This window comes from Erythrolamprus reginae, chromosome 12 (assembly GCF_031021105.1).
Source record: "Erythrolamprus reginae isolate rEryReg1 chromosome 12, rEryReg1.hap1, whole genome shotgun sequence".
In the NCBI taxonomy this organism is placed as follows: domain Eukaryota; kingdom Metazoa; phylum Chordata; class Lepidosauria; order Squamata; family Dipsadidae; genus Erythrolamprus; species Erythrolamprus reginae.
In genome coordinates, this window is record NC_091961.1 from 9,087,476 (window position 1) to 9,107,184 (window position 19,709).

The window sequence follows — 19,709 nt, forward strand, 5'->3', positions numbered from 1 at the left end:
GATTTTTGGACCAGTGTAGCGGAGGGAGGGCAGGAGGGGGGAGAAGAGGTCTAAATTGTTGTGTCCGCGTTGGTGACAGATCTGACAGGAGAGGAGCAGATAAATCCGGAGGCCCTGTGTAGGGAATAACCTCTCCTTCCTTCAAAACTGACCCTACACACACACACACACACCAACAACAACAAAAATATGTTTTTTCTGTCGAATATGTTACATGTTACAATATGTTGGATAAGTTACAATATGTTACATATGTTACAATACGTTGCATATGTCACAATACGTTGCATATGTTACAATATGTTACATATATGTTACATCTATACTAGTCTCCCTTCCTTTTCATTATCAGCAAAAATATGTTACACACACACACACAATGCTCAAAAACATAAAGGGAACCCTCAAAGAACACATCCTAGATCTGAATGAATGAAATAATCTCATTGAATACTGTTCTGTACAAAGTTGAATGTGCCCAACAGCATGTGAAATCGATTGTCAATCAGTGTTGCTGCCTAAGTGGATAGTTTGATTTCACAAAAGTCTGATTTACTTGGAGTTAGACTGTGTAGTTCAAGTGTTTTCCCCCCTTTGGGGGGGGGTATATGAGATAGATAGATAGATAGATAGATAGATAGATAGATAGATAGATAGATAGATAGATAGATAAAAAGATAGATAGATGATAGATAGATAGATAGATAGATAGATAGATAGATAGATAGAAAAAAAGATAGATAGATGATAGATAGATAGATGATAGATAGATAGATAGATAGATAGATAGATAGATAGATAGATAGATAGATAGATAGAAAGATAGATTGGATGGATGGATAGGATGGATAGACAGACAGACAGGGAAATGAACACGAATAAAACAATAGATTCAGTACCATGACAGAAATATAAACATTTGTTTATTTGCACAAATCCACACTCAGAGGCACGAGCACAAATAATAGACCTTTCAGGGAAACTACGTCGAAGGCAACGCATTTCAAAACCCTTGTTTCCACGATTCATTGATGTGTTTTCCAAAAACGTGGGCGCCCCGCAGACACCCCCCTTTCCCTGAGACTTTTGCAGACCCGGCTCCCTTCGTTTGCCCCAAGATCGGGATAAAGGACGACACCACCACCACCCAAAAAATGAGTGGTCTTCTTAGGCAATTTTGTTCCGTGGAGTTTTCTTTATAAAATCCGAAAATTCCCCAGCGGTGAGAATAGCTGCTTGGTACCAGTTGCTCCCGTAGAAGTGAGCGGGGGTCTTGGTGCAAACTTGCTAGGAGTCAGTTTGGGGTGGGCGATTGCGCTCCTAGAGATCCGGGAAGCGTCGGAAACTTCGCTGGGACTGTTCGACGCCATTGAGCGATTGCTGCGCCTATTATTTATTTTATTTTTTTATTTATTTGTTTTGTCTAGTACATAATGGAGGTGTGTAAAGATATAATCATATTAATATGCATGAATAAAACATTAGAAAAACATTAGAAATAATAATATCCACATACGTGATGCTAGTAATAAAGAGACATTAGGACAGGGGACGGAAGGCACGCTGGTGCACTAAGTTGTGCATGCCCCTTACTGACCTCTTAGGAATCGGGAGAGGTCAACGGTCTAAGGGTAAAGTTTTGGGGGTTAGGAGATGACACTACAGAGTCCGGTAGTGAGTTCCATGCTTCAACCACCCGATTACTAAAGTCGTACTTCTTGTAGTCGAGTTTGGAGGGGTTTTCATTAAGTTTGAATCTGTTGTGTGCTGGTGTATTATTGAGGTTGAAGCTGAAGTAATCGTTGACAGGAAGGACGTTGTATCGCTAGATTGGGTGGCTCTACCAGAAATATTTTTTTTTCCTGGAGTGGCCATTTGGTAGCGTTGGCAGCCAACAAAATATTATCTCCCCTCCCTCCCCCTCCTTAAACCACCATCCCCTCTCAAACTCCAATGTTTGGGGTTTCTGGTGGTTTGATGTCAAGTCCGGCTTCTTGTCAAGCAATGGTGGCTTAATGGTGGTCCCTGCCTTGTACGCGGCTAAGGAAGAAAAGGCAGGAGCCATAGAAACGTAGAGGATTGGTGGCAGAAAAATGCCTCATGGTCCATCTAGTCTGCCCTTATACTTTTTCCTGTATTTTATCTTAGGGTGGATATATGTTTATCCCAGACAGGTTTAAATTCAGTTACTGTGGATTTACATTCCAAATCGGCAGGACTACGCTCAGGGGACCACTATGGAAAGATGAAGAGGACACCACATGGATCTCAAACATGGTCACCCTGGTACTTGTAGTTATCAGGAACAGATCTGTTGGCATTGGGCAGGGTGGGAGGCCCCAGAAGATCCGAGCCGCATACTAGAAGGGAAGGTACCAAGAGTAACTTCGGAGCACAGTTGACTAACCCAAAAAAGCATTTCGTCCTTGTTTTGTAAGATTTCTTTCTTTCTTTCTTTCTTTCTTTCTTTCTTTCTTTCCTTCCTTCTTCCTTCCTTCCTTCCTTCCTTCCGTGTGTGTGTCTGTGTGTGTGTGTGATTTTTTTCTCGAGAGACCCCAAGTTCAAATCCCAGTGTGGCTATCTGATGAAGGCAAATAAGCCCGAAATAGATTTATAGTAGTCTCCTTTTCATTATCAGCAAAATGTTACACACACGCGCGCACGCACGCACGCACACACACATACTGCTTAAAAAAATTAAGGGAACACTTAAACAACACAATATATCTCCAAGTAAATCAAACTTCTGTGAAATCAAACTGTCCACTTAGGAAGCAACACTGATTGACAATCAATTTCACATGCTGTTGTGCACATTCAATATTGTGCAGAACAAAGTATTCAATGAGAATATTTCATTCGTTCAGATCTAGGATGTGTTCTTTGAGGGTTCCCTTTATTTTATTTTATTTTTCAGCAGTGTATATGCTACTCACCCCAAAACATGACTCAGAGTGGCTAATGGTGGTCATAAATACAATAACAGTAAAAAGTACAGACATCAAATCAGTGTTTCTCAACCTTGGCGGTTTGAAGATGTGTGGACTTCAACTCCCAGAATTCCCCAGCCAGCAACGCTACTGAAGGGGGGGAGTTATGTGGAGCCCCCTTCACCGCTGGGGGGGGAATGTAAACTAAACTAAATGTAAACTAAATAGAAAGTACTCACACAAATACAGCTCGGAGGACACACACACACACACCATCAACTCAGCTCATCGCAACTCCCACAAATAGGAAAAAGTGTGGTTCTTTTTAGTGTGGGGGGATTTTGGGAGTTTGAGCTCTGAAACTCAGACTCAGTAGTCCCTCTGACCAAGTGGGTTACTAAAAATGAGAGGGAGATAAGCGAAGAAGAAACGAACCCTTAACTTAAAGGGGAGGGGAGGGAGGGAAGAACAATAGAGAGGGAAGAAGGAAGGAAGGAAGGAAGAATAGAGAGGGAAGAAGGAAGGAAGAAAGAGGGAAGGAAGGAAGGGACAATAGAGAGGGAAGAAGGAAGGAAGAGTGAGGGAAGGAGGGGGGAAGGGAGGAAGGAGGGAAGGAAGGGACAATAGAGAGGGAAGAAGGAAGAGTGAGGGAAGGAGGGGGGAAGGAAGGAAGGAAGAATAGAGAGGGAGGAAGGAAGGGACAATAGAGAGGGAAGAAGGAAGGAAGAGTGAGGGAGGAAGGGAGGAAGGAAGGAAGGGGGAAGGAAGCGAGGGAGGGAGGCACGAAGGAAGTTTAGTTTAGTTTCCTCCGGATTATCAAAGCGCTGCTTTTTCTGAATAAGAATAAGAAAGGGGGAAATCTCCCTCCTGAGTAGGAAGCCTTGCGGGAAGCTGGAAACGAGGAGCTGGGGGAAAGGGAGGTCAAAGGGCAGGGGCAACCCCCCCCCCCCTTCTGTAGCAGCTGCCACCCAAAGACGACTCTTCGGGGAATCTGTGAATAAAGCCCCACCTCCAGCTCTTCCCTCTCCCTTCTTGCCCCGCGGCCCTTTCCATTTACATGCTGTTGGGTGGGTGGGTGAGGAGGGAGGGAGGGAGGCTGCCTTCTCCCCCCGCCCAGCCCAAGACCAAAGATATACCTCCTATGCAGGACCGGCGGAACCGCTTCGGTTCCAGCCGCTGTCCCGCAACTACCAAGCCGGGCGGCAAGCAGACGGACTGACCAGGGGAAGGCGGGCGGAAGTCTTCCTTTTGGACTCACCCGGGCTTGACCTGCCCCTTATTTTCCAGGCGTCGGGAAATCTTTTCTCTGGAGAGGCTTCCGGCGTGGAGGAGTTGGCGGCCAACACGTCCGATCCCCCGCGGACTCTCTCTCTCCTTCTATCCGGGGAAGACCCCGAATCTAAGGCGGTATCTGAGTCGCCCTGAGGCCACCTTGTCCTGTGGTTCAAGTAACTTCTCTTCCTCCTCCCTAAATCTCTATATTTATGATATTCCAGATAGATAGATAGATAGATAGATAGATAGATAGATAGATAGATAGATAGATAGATAGATAGATAGATATAGACAGACAGACAGACAGACAGATAGACAGATAGACAGATAAAGAGAGAGAGAGAATAGAAGAAAGAAAAAAGGAAGGAAGGAAGGAACAAAGAAAGAGAGAGAGAGAAAGAAAGAAAGAAAAAAGAAAGAAAGAAAGAAAGAAAGAAAGAAAGAAAGAAAGCTTAAAAACAGGTGGGCTCCTGTTAAAAAGCCCAGCTTTCAACTTTCTGTCCGAGTCACACGATTCCGACGACCGTCGTTTTTGCAGCCCGGCTCTTAAAAGGCAATAGGGCGGCCGGGGAGACTTGCTACCTCCCGTTCCCCACCAAGCAAAGGAAGGAAACGGGTTCTTTCTTTCTTTCTTTCTTTCTTTCTTTCTTACCTTCTCTGTCTCTCCCTTTTTCCAGGCGAGACCAGCAGCTGTTTTGATTTTTTCGGGAAGAGCCTCTCCGAACGCCGTTTGCTTACAGGTTGCCCCTGCGCGACAGCTGGGCTCGCTTACAGGCTTAGCCACGGGGATCTAAATCACGGTTTGGGGCAATTAAGCCAATTTTCTGGATCCCCGGATCCGTCGAATCCCTAACGACCGATACGCGACGGTTTGTAAGGGGATCGGGTATGTAGGAGTCCCTGCTATACAGAAAAGAAACCCGACCCACTCGGTTATCGATACCCGAGCGCGTCCCGGGAAAGGGATTCATTCGACGGAACTGCAGAACGCGCGATTCCCAACACGGATTCAGGGTCAACTTTTTCCTCCAAAGCGCGTTAAGGGGCTCGGCCCACTCTCACTCGGCCTGTGTTGGAAGTTCCCCTTTCAGACATACTTTCTTCTCGGATTGTCATTCGGTTTCCTCCGAGCAAAAATGACGCTTTTCATTTTTTTTTAAAAAAAAATTAAAAATAAAAACACAAACGTCCCAACTGAAACCAGTTTCGGTTTGGAGGCGCGGGAGGGGTGGGGTGAGTAAAGCGAAGTCTCCCGCGCCGCTTGTAGTATATTGTACTACTCGTAGTACGCCTTCTACTCTGCCACGGGCGCCCCTGCGTGTCCGCGCGCCATTTCGCTACCTGCTGCCCAGGTGCAGTAGCAGAATTGCACTGGACTCCGCTAGCCCTCAGAGCCCCGGGGGCGAGCACACCTCACTGTTCCCCCTTAGCAGCCCACTTCTGCTTGTACCGAGCCTCCAACCAGGAGTCAATGTACGTTTTATTTTTAATTCCAGCTTGTTTCCACCACCACCGCCACCAGGCCTGCTGTTTGGTTTCTTGGACCTTCGGAAAGAAGGACCCGAGAGGGGTTTCCAGGGGTTCCTTCTCCACCCTTCGCCAAGCTCAGAAGTTTGTTACTTAGCTGGGTCGCTGACCCCGCTTATTTTCCCGGTTGAACCGGTAAAGGCCACCTCGTCCTGGCGCTTCCTTTCGGTCTCCCACCTTAGCGCTTCTACTCATCCAAGCGCCGAAGGGGGTCGTAAAAAACGCCCCACGGCCGTGAGAACGTCAGCTGTGGCGCAAATCCCGGTTGAACTCAATGGAATTAATCGGCCGGAGGAAGAACCCGGCCAAACCAGGTTCCTTCTAGGCTGCTCAAAATAAATAAATAAAGGGAACACTTAAACAACACAATATAACTCCAAGTAAATCAAACTTCTGTGAAATCAAACTGTCCACTTAGGAAGCAACACTGATGGACAATCAATTTCACCTGCTGTTGTGCACATTCAACTTTGTACAGAACAAAATATTCAATGAGAACATTTCATTCATTCAGATCTTGTGATCTTTGAGAGTTCCCTTTATTTTTTTGAGCAGTATAGTTTAGCGGTATGGGGAGGCTGATAATTAAGAATACTTACTAATAGTGTACATACTGTGTACTTTGTCATTAAAAGTCATTTTTTCCACACCCAGAAGGTGATATTTAGAGGTAGATTGCCATGGAATGGGAGGTTCTATATCGATAAGCTGCCCTGAGTCTGCGGAGAGGAGCGGCATACAAATCTAATTATTATTATTATTATTATTATTATTATTATTATTATTATTATTATTATTACTATTACTATTACTACTACTATTATTATTATTGTTGTTGTTGTTGTTGTTGTTGTTGTGTTTCCAAATCGGCAGAAACTTGCCTAGGTCAATCGTTTTATTTTACTTCCACTAGAGCAAATTTGTTGCTGCTTTCACTAGAGGTGGGGGGTAGAACTTACTTGAAAGTTAAGGAAGAGATGCTGAGCTGAGAAGGGGAGGATGTGTGTGTGAGAAAAAAAGAGAGAGAAGCGGAGAGAGAGAGAAGTGCAATTTTTTTTAACCAGGAAGAATTTTTTTGCAAAATGTTTTCTTAACTTGTACACAGAGGTCTTCCTGACATCAAGCTGAGTTTTAACTGTGAATACACAATAATTAGGTTTGCAAACCTGCTAAGCTGCTTGGTTTGCTTACCGATCACTTTGACTGGGTTCCCATATTGTGCCAAGCCATGGCATAGTTTATTTGCTATGGCTTAATGTTATTTATTTGATTTATTACACATTACGTATCTCTGCAGAGTCCCAATTTCCACAAAGAAGTGGTTTACATCCCATACACCAGTGTTTCCCAACCTTGGCAACTTGAAGTCCAGATATCTTCAAGTTGCCAAGGTTGGGAAACACTGCCATACAAAATTCCTCAAAGTAAGAAGCATTGAGCTTGTAAATAACTGGCTATGGTTAGCTTCCACATTTTTAGCACCTCCTAAGACCTTGGCATCTTAGCATAACATCCAGATCTTCCCAGTTCCTAAAGGCATGGAGACTTGTGTTGTATACCCTCTGATTACAAACCGTAATTTAGAACTAGCCACACTGGGCAAATCCATTTAATTGTACACAGATTGTGTTTCAGCATGATGTGAAAGGAAATCTGAAATCTATATAGAACCGAATAGATAGAATAGAATTTTTTTTAATTGGCTAAGTGCGTTTGGACACACAAGGAATTTGTCTTGGTGCGTATGCTCTCATATTTGTATATAGGTGTATTTATTTTAATTTTATTTATTCATTTGTCCAATACACAAATACATAGGAAGAAAAATAGACATGTAGTAATATATATAAGGGTAAAGTGAACTTAGAGGAGAGGATATATGAAAGAAAGAAAATATATATGATAAGTGAGAGAAAGGAAAGACAATAGGACAGGGGACGAAAGGCACACCAGTGCACTTATGTATGCCCCTTACTGGCCTCTTACCAGTGCATGTATATACACTGCTCAAAAAAAAAAAAGGAACACTTAAACAACACAATACAACTCCAAGTAAATCAAACTTCTGTGAAATCAAACTGTCCACTTATGAAGCAACACTGATTGACAATCAATTTCACATGCTCTTTTGCACATTCAACTTCATACAGAACAAAGTATTCAGTGTATTCCCTTTATTTTATTTTATTTTGAGTGGTATATGTGTGTGCATAGTTCTAGATCTGTCTGGTTTCTCTTCAGATCATGTAAAACTTTGACTTTTTACTTAATTTTCTTCTAAAGTTTCTTCTTCCAAATAAAAATAAATTTCTAATCACTTTAATTTGGGGCAAACTAAAACGTAGAGAGATAATATTTTCAGTCTCATGGTTCACCAAAAAAACACACCCCACCCCAAAACTAAAGCACAATTTAGGAATCTGATTAATATATATAGTACCCTCCTTGTTTTTATTTAATTTGATAAGATGCAGTGTGTTTTGTCCTAGCATCAAGCCCTCCCCCCAATAAGATACACACCACCGGATTTAGTACTAAATGTTTACTACTAATAGAAGTCTTAGCAGTTTGGAGTCTCTTTTAAAAGCAAGTAAAATCTAATAAAGTCTTTACCACACTACTAATAATGTCTTAGGAACTGTCCAGAGTTCCAGGAATAGGTAAATACAACAGTAATTACTAGATTGTAACAGAGTTCCTTATCATAGACTTTACAGAGGTTGGCTGGAAGCCTGGAGCTAATTAATACAGACAAGAATGTGGTTCTTTAAAAATCACAAGGTGGAGACAAAACATGTAGCAGGAGTCTGAAATGAAATGGTTTTGTCCTCTGCATCAAAGTGTTGCCTGACTCCACCTTAAATAGCCTGAGGGCATGGCACAGTAGCCAGCAGTGCTACTCATGAGGAAGCCTCCTCCTGAGTAACCACTCTTGCCTCCTACAGGCCCTGCAAGTTGTAGCATCAAGAAGAAGCTCCTCTTCTTCTCCTAAGTCACTCATCTCAGGGGGTGCAGAAGGCCCTGATTGCTCTTCAGCCTCTGACACCACGTCTTCTTCACTCTCAGGCTTGGGTACCAGGAACACAGGCTGTTTGCACCCTGTCACCACTGCCTCTGGATCCGTTGCATAGGATGTGAACAGGCCACAATGGACTTAAAAATAACTTTTTTTCAGATTACAGGATTAAAGTTTTGCTGGCTCTGCAGTGATTTACTACCCTAGGATCATTACGAAAAAGGCCCAGTCCTGTGAAGGGCTGCAAAAAAATAATGGAATCCTCTCCACTTGGAAGTGACCCTTACTCTATTTATTACAAAAATCCTGGATTTGCTGAAGGGGGGTTGCTCCAGAGAACATGTGGTGGTTATTAGGATGCTGTCACCTGCTCTTCTTTATCAATAGCAGTTAATGATTCCTCCATCATCAATATATGGATTATTGCACCATTTAAATGCTTTTTTCAGCTACTGCAAAGTGGGCCCCATTCATTTCATAACTCTGCTTTCAGCCTAGTTGCAGAGGTCTTCAAACTTGGGAACTTTAAGACTTGTGGACTTCAACTCCCAGAATTCTCCAGCCAGCATAGAATTCTGGGAGTTGAAGTCCACAAGTCTTAAATTTGCCAAGTTTGGGGACCCCTGGCCTGGTGAAACTGGGTGGAATTTAGCAGGCCTTCCCATAACTCTTGGCCATGAGAGGTTCTTGGTAGCCAGTGCGCATGGGTTTTCTTTGCAGACAAGCCAAGGTGGATTCCCCCAAGGCAGAAAGTTTGAAAACAACTCCTCCAAATGTAACATCTCCCTGGATTAGTAAAGCTGTGCTCCGAGACACCATTGGGAGCAGCCACACTTAACGTAGTATATAAAAATCTGAACTAATTTGAGGCTGCAGAGAGAAGAGAAGCCTAATATATATATATAGATTTAGCAAAGGAAGATAAATGATTTGCGACTGTTTTTCTAAACTTCTGCAGGAGTGCCCCTGGTCACATGATTGTCAAGCCACTCCCACCTGGTCACATGGCCGGCAAGCCATTCCTACCCGGTCACATGACCATAAACCCACACCCACAAAATAAACCACACGCACAGTGTGGTAGTAAATTTTTTTGAAGCCCTTCACTGATACTGTTATTGTATTAATGCAATTTATACATCCTTTTTCCGTATTGTCTAATCTTGTGTCTTCATCCCCCATTGTCTTTTCAATTTCCTATTTTTCAGTCCAATTATACCATTTTGTCCATACATCATAATATGCTGACTTCTTTTGTTCTTTTAGTTTGATGGTTAATTTATCCATTTCAGCACCATCATGTATCTTCTTCCTTATCATATTTTCCGTGGGTATTTGGGGATCCTTCCAATATTGTGCATATACAATCCTAGCCGCTGTTGTAATATGCAATACAGTGGTACCTCATGATACGAACTTGATTGGTTCCAGGAGGAGGTTCGTAAGGTGAAAAGTTCGTAAGATGAAATAATGTTTCCCATAGGAATTAATGTAAAAGCAAATAATGCGTGCAAATCCTTCAGGAAAATCCCAAACTTTAGAAGGGAGGTGAACAGAGGGCAGGGAGGAGCAGCTAAAGGGGGCGGGTGGAAGAAGCAAGGCTAAAGGGTGAGTGGGAAGGAAGAAAGGCAAAGGGGGCGCCCCTCCCTTTTCTTTCTTCAAAGGACACCGTCTCAGTGCCTGTGCAAGCACGCTGTTCTCTGCAAAGTCTTTCCCCCTCCAAGCCGCCCCTCCCTTTTCTTTCTTCAAAAGACACTCTTTCAGTGCCTGCAAGCACACTGTTCTCCTACTTTTGTTAATGCAGTCTTTCCCCCTCCAAGCCGCCCCTCCCTTTTCTTTCTTCAAAAAAGGGGGAAAAAGAAACCCCTTCATCCCAGCAGCAGCAGCTTGGGTTCGTAAGGTGAAAATAGTTCGGAAGAAGAGGCAAAAAAATCTTAAACACCGGGTTCATATCTTGAAAAGTTTGTTAGAAGAGGGGTTGGTAAGATGAGGTACCACTGTATTGGATAAACCGCAGGTCACTAACTTATTGACTGCAGCAGGGGTGGGTTCTTCCGACCTTCCTATCAATGTGCTACATGCGCATAGCGATGTTTCGTGGGCCCCCAAAATTTTGCTTCTATGCATGCGCAGAGGGATAATTTTCCTTCTGCTGTATGCTCAGGGAGCTGAAAAACCACCAAAAATTAGGGGGGGGAAGATGGTAGAATGCACAGACTGGCAAAGACATTGTACCAGAACCATTGTGCCAGAATTGCACAATTGTTGGGCCACTACTGGAGGGGCGCACCGGATCGCACTAGTAGAAATCCACCTCTGGACTGGAGGGATTCACTTAACAACTATGGCAGAAAAGGTGGTAAAATGAGGCAACATCAATAGCGATAGTATTTAGACTTATATACCACTTCCTAGTGCTTTTACAGCCCTCTCTAATCCATTAACAGAATCGATTTTTAATAAGAAAATGGGTTTTTTTTAATAATGAGCCTAACAGATTTGTAAGATTAAAATAAGAAATGAATTTGATGACCGGCGATTAATGTAAAGGTTATTGTAATGTTTTAATATTAGTTAATGAGAAGCTATACTTTAAGAGTTTTTTGAATCTGTGAGATATGTTTTTACAATTACTTTGTGAAAGAAAGAGATATAAGAGCCTCCATTGAACAATTACAAAGGAAAAAGGAAAAATTTGTTTGACAATAAGTTGAACTTTGTGTTGGAAACTATGTATTGTTTTTTAACTTTGTGTTGGAAAAAAAATTAAAAAAATATGATGCAAAAAAAAATCCATGAACAGAATCAGCCTCTTGTCCCCAACAATCTTGATCCTCATTTTACCCACCTCGGAAGGATGGAAGGCTGAGTCAACCTTGAGCTGGTGGTGGGATTTGAACTGCTGAACTACAGTTCACTCACTTAACAAATGTCTCACTGAACAGCCTAACATTTTGGGCTCAATTGTGGTCATAAGTCAAGGACCACCTTTGTTGGTCAGAAACAAAGGCTCATTGAGTCATAACCTGGGAAAAATGGATCAGGATCTCTGCCCTGGTACATTTGGTGCCTGTTTACAATGTAATGCCAGAGCAAAGAAGGGCGGGCTTTAGTTCTTCACCGCTTTCCCAATTAAAATGCGCTCCACTCCCAGGGCTTCTGCAAATCCTCGGGGGAAATATTGCTGGATATCACACCGGTAACTGTATCTCCCTCCTGCGCATCACCCAGAGGAACAGGAACGATAAATATAATGATTCCCTGGAGCCAAGCTCTGGGCACCAATTCAGGAGGTGTTACCTAGCTGACTTTGGCTGCTGTTGACAATATTAAGCAAGGTTGGGACTAGCTAGGACCATGATGATGGCGAACTTATGGCACGTGGGCCAAAAGTGGCATGCAGAGCCATCTCTTTTGGGCTCTGGCACCCCGGCTATAGGCAGGGTTTGCCACTCCCATCTCCGGCGTGTGTGCACGCACATCTCAGCGAGATTTTGATTCCGTGCATGCGCAGGAAGAGTAATATCACAAGGGGACGGGTGCAAAAGAGAGATTTCAGTGATTTATTTGCTTCCGCGCATGTGCAGAAGCAGAATGTCACTGAAATCTTGTGTACACACAAGAATTGAGCTGCGCGCATAGCTGCACATCTTTGGCGTGCATGTGTGCGCATCCAAGCAAAATGTTGCTTCTGTGTATGTATAGGAAGCAAAATCTTGTGTACATACGAGATTTTGCTTCCTATACATGCACAGAAGCAACATTTTGCTTGGATGCGCACACATGCACGCCAAAGATGTGCAGCTATGCGCGCAGCTCAATTTTCATTACCTTTATGATGATGTCGACTGTACCGGTAGGAACCCGCTACTGGCTGGCTAGTCTTTGCATGTGCATGAGCACCACAAACCAGAAGACCAAGTGACTGACGTTCCTGCGCCACCAGAAATTGGAATCTCAGCCACCCGGCGCGTGCATGTGTGCCAGGGTACTGCTCTTCTGGTTTTGGTGCTCTCCTGCATATGCTCACACTCCCGTTTTGGCAGTGCACCAGTAGCAGCAGTAGGTGCTATCCATCCCTGTCTGGAGGGACATCTCAGCTGTACTTGGGCTGTCACAAAGAAGAGGGGATTGTCTTATTCTCTAGGGCAGTGTTTTTCAACCTTTTTTGAGCTGCGGTACATTTTTTACATTTACAAAATCCTGGGGCATGGTCATTTTGGCACCAACCAAAATGACACAAAATGACACTCTTAGACTGTACATATTATATATATAGTTAATAATATAGTCTCTCTCTCTCTTGCTTAATTTCTTTCTCTCTCTTTCTCTCTTGCTTAATTTCTTGCTCTCTCTTTCTCTCTCCCCCTCTCTTTGTCTCTCTCTCTCTTTATTGCTCTCTCTTGCTCTCTCTCTTTCTCTCTCTCTCTTTCTCTCTTGTACACCATGCCGGCAACAGTGGCACCAGGCAGTAGTCGTGGGGCAGTGGCAGGGCAGTGAACTACAAGCGGGAGCTCCAGGGCGGAGGCACTGATGGTGGCAGCTGGACTTGTTGCTGGAAGCCGTACATGCTGCGCTGGGCCAGGGCCAGCCCCGTGCCCATGCCCAGCACAGTGCCAGCATGTTCGGTGTCAAGCAACACATCCAGCCACTGCCGTCGGTCACTCCGCTCTGGAGCTCCCACTCGCAGCCAACCAACCTGCTGCCACCGCACGGCTACTACCTGGTGCCACTGCTGCCAGCACCCTCCCACTCCTAGTTTGACCCCGCTTGGGAGCGCTGCCTTCACCGCCCGCTCTGCTGCCCCATGCCCACCAGAGCTGCCCGGTCCACTGCCCCTGCAAGCCTACCTCAGGCCCGAGTCCTTCCTGCTGCCCGAGAGCTGCAAAGCTCACCTGCCACGTGTTTGCTCCAAACTTTGGTGGAAAAACTTGGAAGGCGGGAAGAAGGAAGCTCAGCTTTCGGTCTCGCAACTTTTTGCTCTTTGCGCCCTCATCTACTGACCTACCTACCTACCTACCTACCTACCTATCTATCTATCTATCTATCTAGTTTCACATCCTTTGCAAATCCTAGCTACTTCTGGGTTTCTTTGCTGGAGAGTTGCTACTGAAAAAGCCCCATGAAAGATGCTTATTCCTGAAAATTTCCCTGGGATTTAATTGGAAATTAGGGAAGCCAGGGCGGCTGGAGACCTGTCAGAAGCAAGCTATTTGTGTACATCTTGCTTGGTCTCTTTGCACTTTCCAGCCATGAGCACTTCAGTTCCCTTCTCTTGGAAAGAATGTCTAAAATAAACTATCTTTCATCAAATCAAATGAAAACTAAAAAGAAAAAAAATGCAGGAAGAGGTCTCTCCAAATTAAATGCCAACAGATGCAGTTTATCACGGTAGCAAATGAAGGATTTTGCTTCTGCTGGAATCAGCTGTTCAGTGACCAGGTAAACAGCGTAAATATGTGCACATTATCATGAAAATATGTTAAAATCCACCAGTTAGTTGTTCGGGTGGCCTTTACAAGGGCTGCACCTCGTGCCTTTGAGGGTTTGTTCCCACATCATAAAGTGCTCCTTTCCAACAGCATTAATTAAAACCAGCTCTCCCAACTTTGTTTTGGAAGTTGGGTGCTTTGGATTATCATTTCATCATCTGCCACCGGATTTGGTTTCACAAAATGACAGAATTTATTTGCTTAAAGCCGCAGAATGAAAGTCTAGGAGATCCCAACTGTTAGGTTTTGCCAGATGTCAAGATAAGGGTAGCGCATGGAGTCGATTGCTTCTTTTCACTCCCTCGTTTCCCATTTTAAAATGGAAATTGCTTACAGACGCTCCACATGGCTCTAGGAATCCTGAATGGCATCATATTTGCAGGTCCAGGCTCTCAGCATTTGCAGGGGTGAGAATATTTGAGAGCAGAAATCCTTGGGGGAAAAAGGCAATACCAGTACCAAGTAGAGTGATACCTCATCTTACAAACGCCTCATCATACAAACTTTTCGAGATACAAACCCGGGGTTTAAGATTATTTTGCCTCTTCTTACAAACTATTTTCACCTTACAAACCCACCGCCACTGCTGGGATGCCCCGCCTCCGGACTTCTGTTGCCAGCGAAGCACCTATTTTTGCACTGCTGGGATTCCTCTGAGGCTCCCCTCCATGGGAAATCCCACCTCCAGACTTCCATATTTGTGTGATGCTGCAGGGGAATCCCAGCAGTGCAAAAACGGGCACTTCTGCTGGCAAAAGGGGTGAATTTTGGGCTTGCACACATGAATCACTTTTCCATTAATTCCTATGGGAAACATTGTTTCGTCTTACAAACTTTTCACCTTAAGAACCTCCTCCAGGAACCAATTAAGTTTGTAAGACAAGGTATCACTGTACCTCTATCTAAGAATGCCTCTACTTAAGAACTTTTCTAGATAAGAACCGGGTGTTCAAGATTTTTTTGCCTCTTCTTAAGAACCATTTTCTACTTAAGAACCCAAGCCTGGAAAAATTTCCCAGGAAATTTGAGAGAGGCACGAAGGCCCAGCCAGTTTCCTGCCATTCGCCCTTTAATCCCAGCCATCTCGGGCTTTTCTGGGCTGCCAGAGGAGCCTTTCGCTAGTGCTTAAGGAGGCTTTGGCAGTCCAGAGTGAACAAAGCATTTTGTTGCCTCCCAGAGTGTCTGGGCATGGAAAGGCAAAAGGGGGCACTTCGCCCTGGCTGAATCAACTCAGTTTCAGCCAAACCAAGGAGTCACCACAGTGAAGGAAAGGCGCCGGCTATAAAGCAAGTGAGTGAGAGAAGAGGAGAGCCCTTTATCATGAGAAGGAAGAGGAAGCAGGTAGCAGCAGCAGCAGCCGCCTTTTGATCAAAGGAGCGGGAGGTTTCCCTCTCGTTTGCCTGGGTTTCTCTTTCAGGCGCAGTGTATGGGAGGCAGCCTGGCGCCAGGTGTATGGGAGGCGCGGGCTCCTCCTTACCACCTCAGAGTCCCTCTTTTTTTTAAGCCTTAAGGTTTTGGATTTTTTTGATTCCCCTCACCTCGCCTTCTTCCTTTGGGCAGTGACTGTCCTCCTCCTCTTTTTCCTCCTCCTCCTCCCACCCAAATTCCGAGCTTTTATTTCTTTCCTAATGGGTTTGCATGCATTATTTGCTTTTAGATTGATTCCTATGGGGAAAATTGTTTCTACTTAAGAACGTTTCTACTTAAGAACCTGGTCACGGAATGAATTAAGTTCTTAAGTAGAGGTACCACTGTACTCCATATTTTGGAAAGTAAGTTGAATCATATACATAGAGAAAAAGGAAGGGGAATGGACTATTATTTGTCAAGGACCAGAGGAAGTTGTGCTTCAGGCAAAGAAATAAACATCAGTATTAACCTGGTGGGTGTTATGCCGGGCTATTGGCAATTAACCCCCAGTGAGTTCGGAATAAGTTTCAAACACACACAGTCAGAAGGAATAAATCAAGTGTATAAACAGTCTTGAAACACAAGCTCCGAGAGGAGTCAAATTACCCTCACCCGAAAGTCCTTTGATGAGGAAGCGTGCCAAAACAAAGGAATAGATAAGACAGCTGTAAATCCACACAGCCACACATGCCAAAAGTCCTCAAAAGTTCCTTGACCATGAAATATCCAAAGTTCACTAAAGTCCTTGAATACAACAAGCTCTCCACACTGTAGCAACCTTCTTTCAGAATTCTCTCTTTCCCAAATGGATAAAAGCCCACAGCCCCACGCTTCCCAATGCCCTTATTTATCACAAGCTCATTAACATAATTACCCCTTGAACAGGTGTGCTCTCTTATCTTCTAAGACACCTGCGCAACTGTTCCCTTCGTGCCACAAGCCTGCGCACATGGGCATCCACAAGTGGGTCTTCCCCCAATTCTGATGACTCCCTTATTGGAGCACTGACTGGTGGGCTGGCTGCACCCATCTCCCTGTCTGTCTCCTCTCCCCCACTGTCTGCCTCTGACTGTGAGCCAGCTTCACTGTCCGATTCTGTTGGCAACAAAACAGGTCTCTGATAAACTGAGGATTCCCATAAATCAACATCAAAAATCCCAGCGGCAGGAACTGGCCCAGAGCCACCACAACAGTGGGGGTAGAGTGGGAGGGCTTTTTTCACAGCACAGAACTAGGAGAAGCCATCCAAACACAGTAAAATTGGCCAAAAGTTCAGAAAAAAGATGGCGGTGAGCACAGACCAGCACAGACAGAACCGGATTTGTGTTGCCAAAATTATGTCACTGTTGTGAGATTTTATCTAAAAAAGGGGGGGAAAATAATGCATTATCTGAACTTAATTTCTTGTAGAAAATTCATTTAGAATTTTCTAAATTTTCTAAACGCTTTCTCTTGATGTATCTATATGGTTGGCTACATTGTGCTATGTTTTTGTTGTTGTTGTTGTTGTTTATTCTTCCTAAGACAAAGGGGAAAAATCTGTGCTGCTCTGAACCATTGTTGTCAAAACTAGCATCTTACCTGACTGCGGCTGGCCATGGAAACTCCATATATCTGTGTCATACCACCACCTCCTGGTCACTCAGTATTGATGCAATTTAAAATACATTCCACAGCACAGGCAGGGTGACTCTCCACTCTGGCCTCAGTTCCTGGGCTACAGCACACATGCCTTGATCGTGACGTAAGCTTGGATAATAGTAACAAATGGAAACGGGTCCCACAGAGTAGGCTTCGGTGTCAATGCAGCCCTAAGAAGATGCACAACACGGTGGAGAAGAGCCGAGCTATATTGCAAAGATTACAGGAAGAAAGAGGGATCCTCAACTATGGAAAAGCTATAAAGGTTGAGGGCTACAAAGTGGGAAATGGTAGAGATCTGACTAAAACACATATGTCTTGATTGTGACATAAGCTGGGATAATTGTAACAAATGAGCCGGGGTGGCGCAGCAAGTAGAGTGCTATACTGCAGGCCCCTGAAGCTGACTGTAGATCTGTAGGTCAGCGGTTCAAATCTTATCACCGGGTCAAGGTTGACTTAGCCTTCCATCCTTCCGAGGTGTGTCAAATGAGGACCCGGATTGTGGGGGCAATAGGCTGGCTAGGTTAAAAAGTGCTATTGCTAATATGTTGTAAGCTGACATGAGTCTAAGTAGAAGGGCGGCATAAAAATCAATCAATCAATCAATCAATCAATCTGTTGTGGTTAGCTCTGGCCCAGCTCCTGCCCCAAGGACTGTGGATGTGGGGGAGACATCCACATGCTGCAGGCCTGTTTTGCCCCTGGTGGAATCTGATGATGAAGGCTCCTCTGACCAAGAAGACATGAGTGACAGGGAGGAGGAGAGTGGGGCAGACAGCTCAGAAGGAGATCAATTATCTAGCTCCTCCTTGGATTCAGAACAAGAGTTAATGATACAGCCACGCATGCGGAGAGCGATGCGTAGGCAACAACAACTGAGAGATTATTATCAAAGAAAATGAGGCCACCTGTGGTTGGGTGGGGCTGTGGTAATTAGTGAGGCTGCTATAAATAGCAGCCTGTGGGTTTGGCCATTGTGGAGGATTATCTGATCGTTGTGTTTCGTGACTGCTTTACTGACTTTGACCTTTTGTGTGCTGATTTTCCCCCGCTTTGAAACTAAACCAGAGCAAAGTGTGTTTCACCTTGTGAAAGAAGAAGGACTGTGAATTGCCTCAAGCTGCAAGCTAAGTATCACAGAACTGATAAGGGACTTGAACAAATTACCAGTTTGTTTGGAGACCAGTGCTCTTTGCTATACCAAAAGAGGGCTTAGTTTATGTGAATTTTCATTATAAAGAACATTGTTTTGAATTTTCAAACGTGTGTGTGTCTGAAATTTGTACCTGTGAATTTTTGGGAGGATTCTACCAGAGAGCCCAACAGAACACAATCAAATAAGTAAATAAGTAAATAAGTAAATAAGTAAATAAGTAAATAAGGAAAGGAAAGAAGGAAGGAAGGAAGGAAGGAAGGAAGGAAGGAAGGAAGGAAGGAAGGAAGGAAGGAAGGAATGGAAACAGGCCCCACAGAGTAGGCTTCAGTCTTAATGCAGCCCTAAGAAGATGCACAACACGGTGGAGAAAAGCCGAGCTATATTGCAAAGATTACAGGAAGAAAGAGGGATCCTGAACTATGGAAAAGCTATAAAGGTTGAAGGCTACAAATTGGGAAGTGGTAGGGGTCTGACGGGGTGGCCAGTTTGCAGAAGCTAAACAAGTCCTGGAGGCTTTTAAGAAGAGATGGGCAGCCAATTTGTCCGGAATGGTGTAGGGCAGGGGTGTAAATTTCGACTTCATTGAGGGTCGCACAGGGGTGAAATGCTCCTGGTTTGCTCGTGCCTGCAAGTCGGCGGATGCTGCCGTTTGGGTACTTTTACCCTCTGCACATGCACAGAATGCTTTGCGCATGTACAGAGGGTAAAAGAACACAAATGGCGTCATCTGGGTGAGTGGGCAGAACCTCACGCTCCCTTTGCAACCGGCTTTTCGACAAGTATATTCATTGGATAAACTGTATTCTCATGTCTTTTGTATATGCTGTGAGCCGCCCCGAGTCCTCGGAGAGGGGCAGGATACAAATCCAATTAAACTAAACTAATCTAAACTCACAGACACAAGCAAACCAGAAGCATTTCATTCCTGATGCCGCATCAGGGTTGTGTTTAACCTTGGGGGTGGGGTGGGCGTGGCTAGGTGGGTGTGGCCAGCTTGATGTCACTCATGTCAGGGGCGCCTGTGATGGCCCAAGAGCTCTGCCAGCAAAAAACGTTTTCAGCTGCAGCAGCTTCCTGCAACTCTCCACCAGCAAAAACGGAGCTGGGGAAGGCCAGTTTTTCATGGTTTCCAGGTCAGCCCTGTGGGCCTGAAACCTTGAGTTTCATACTCCTGGTGTAGAGTCTCCTGCTTGAGCAAGAGATTAGACTATTATTCTTTGTTCCTTGTCAATGTACTTGAGATTAGCTCTATTGGTAAG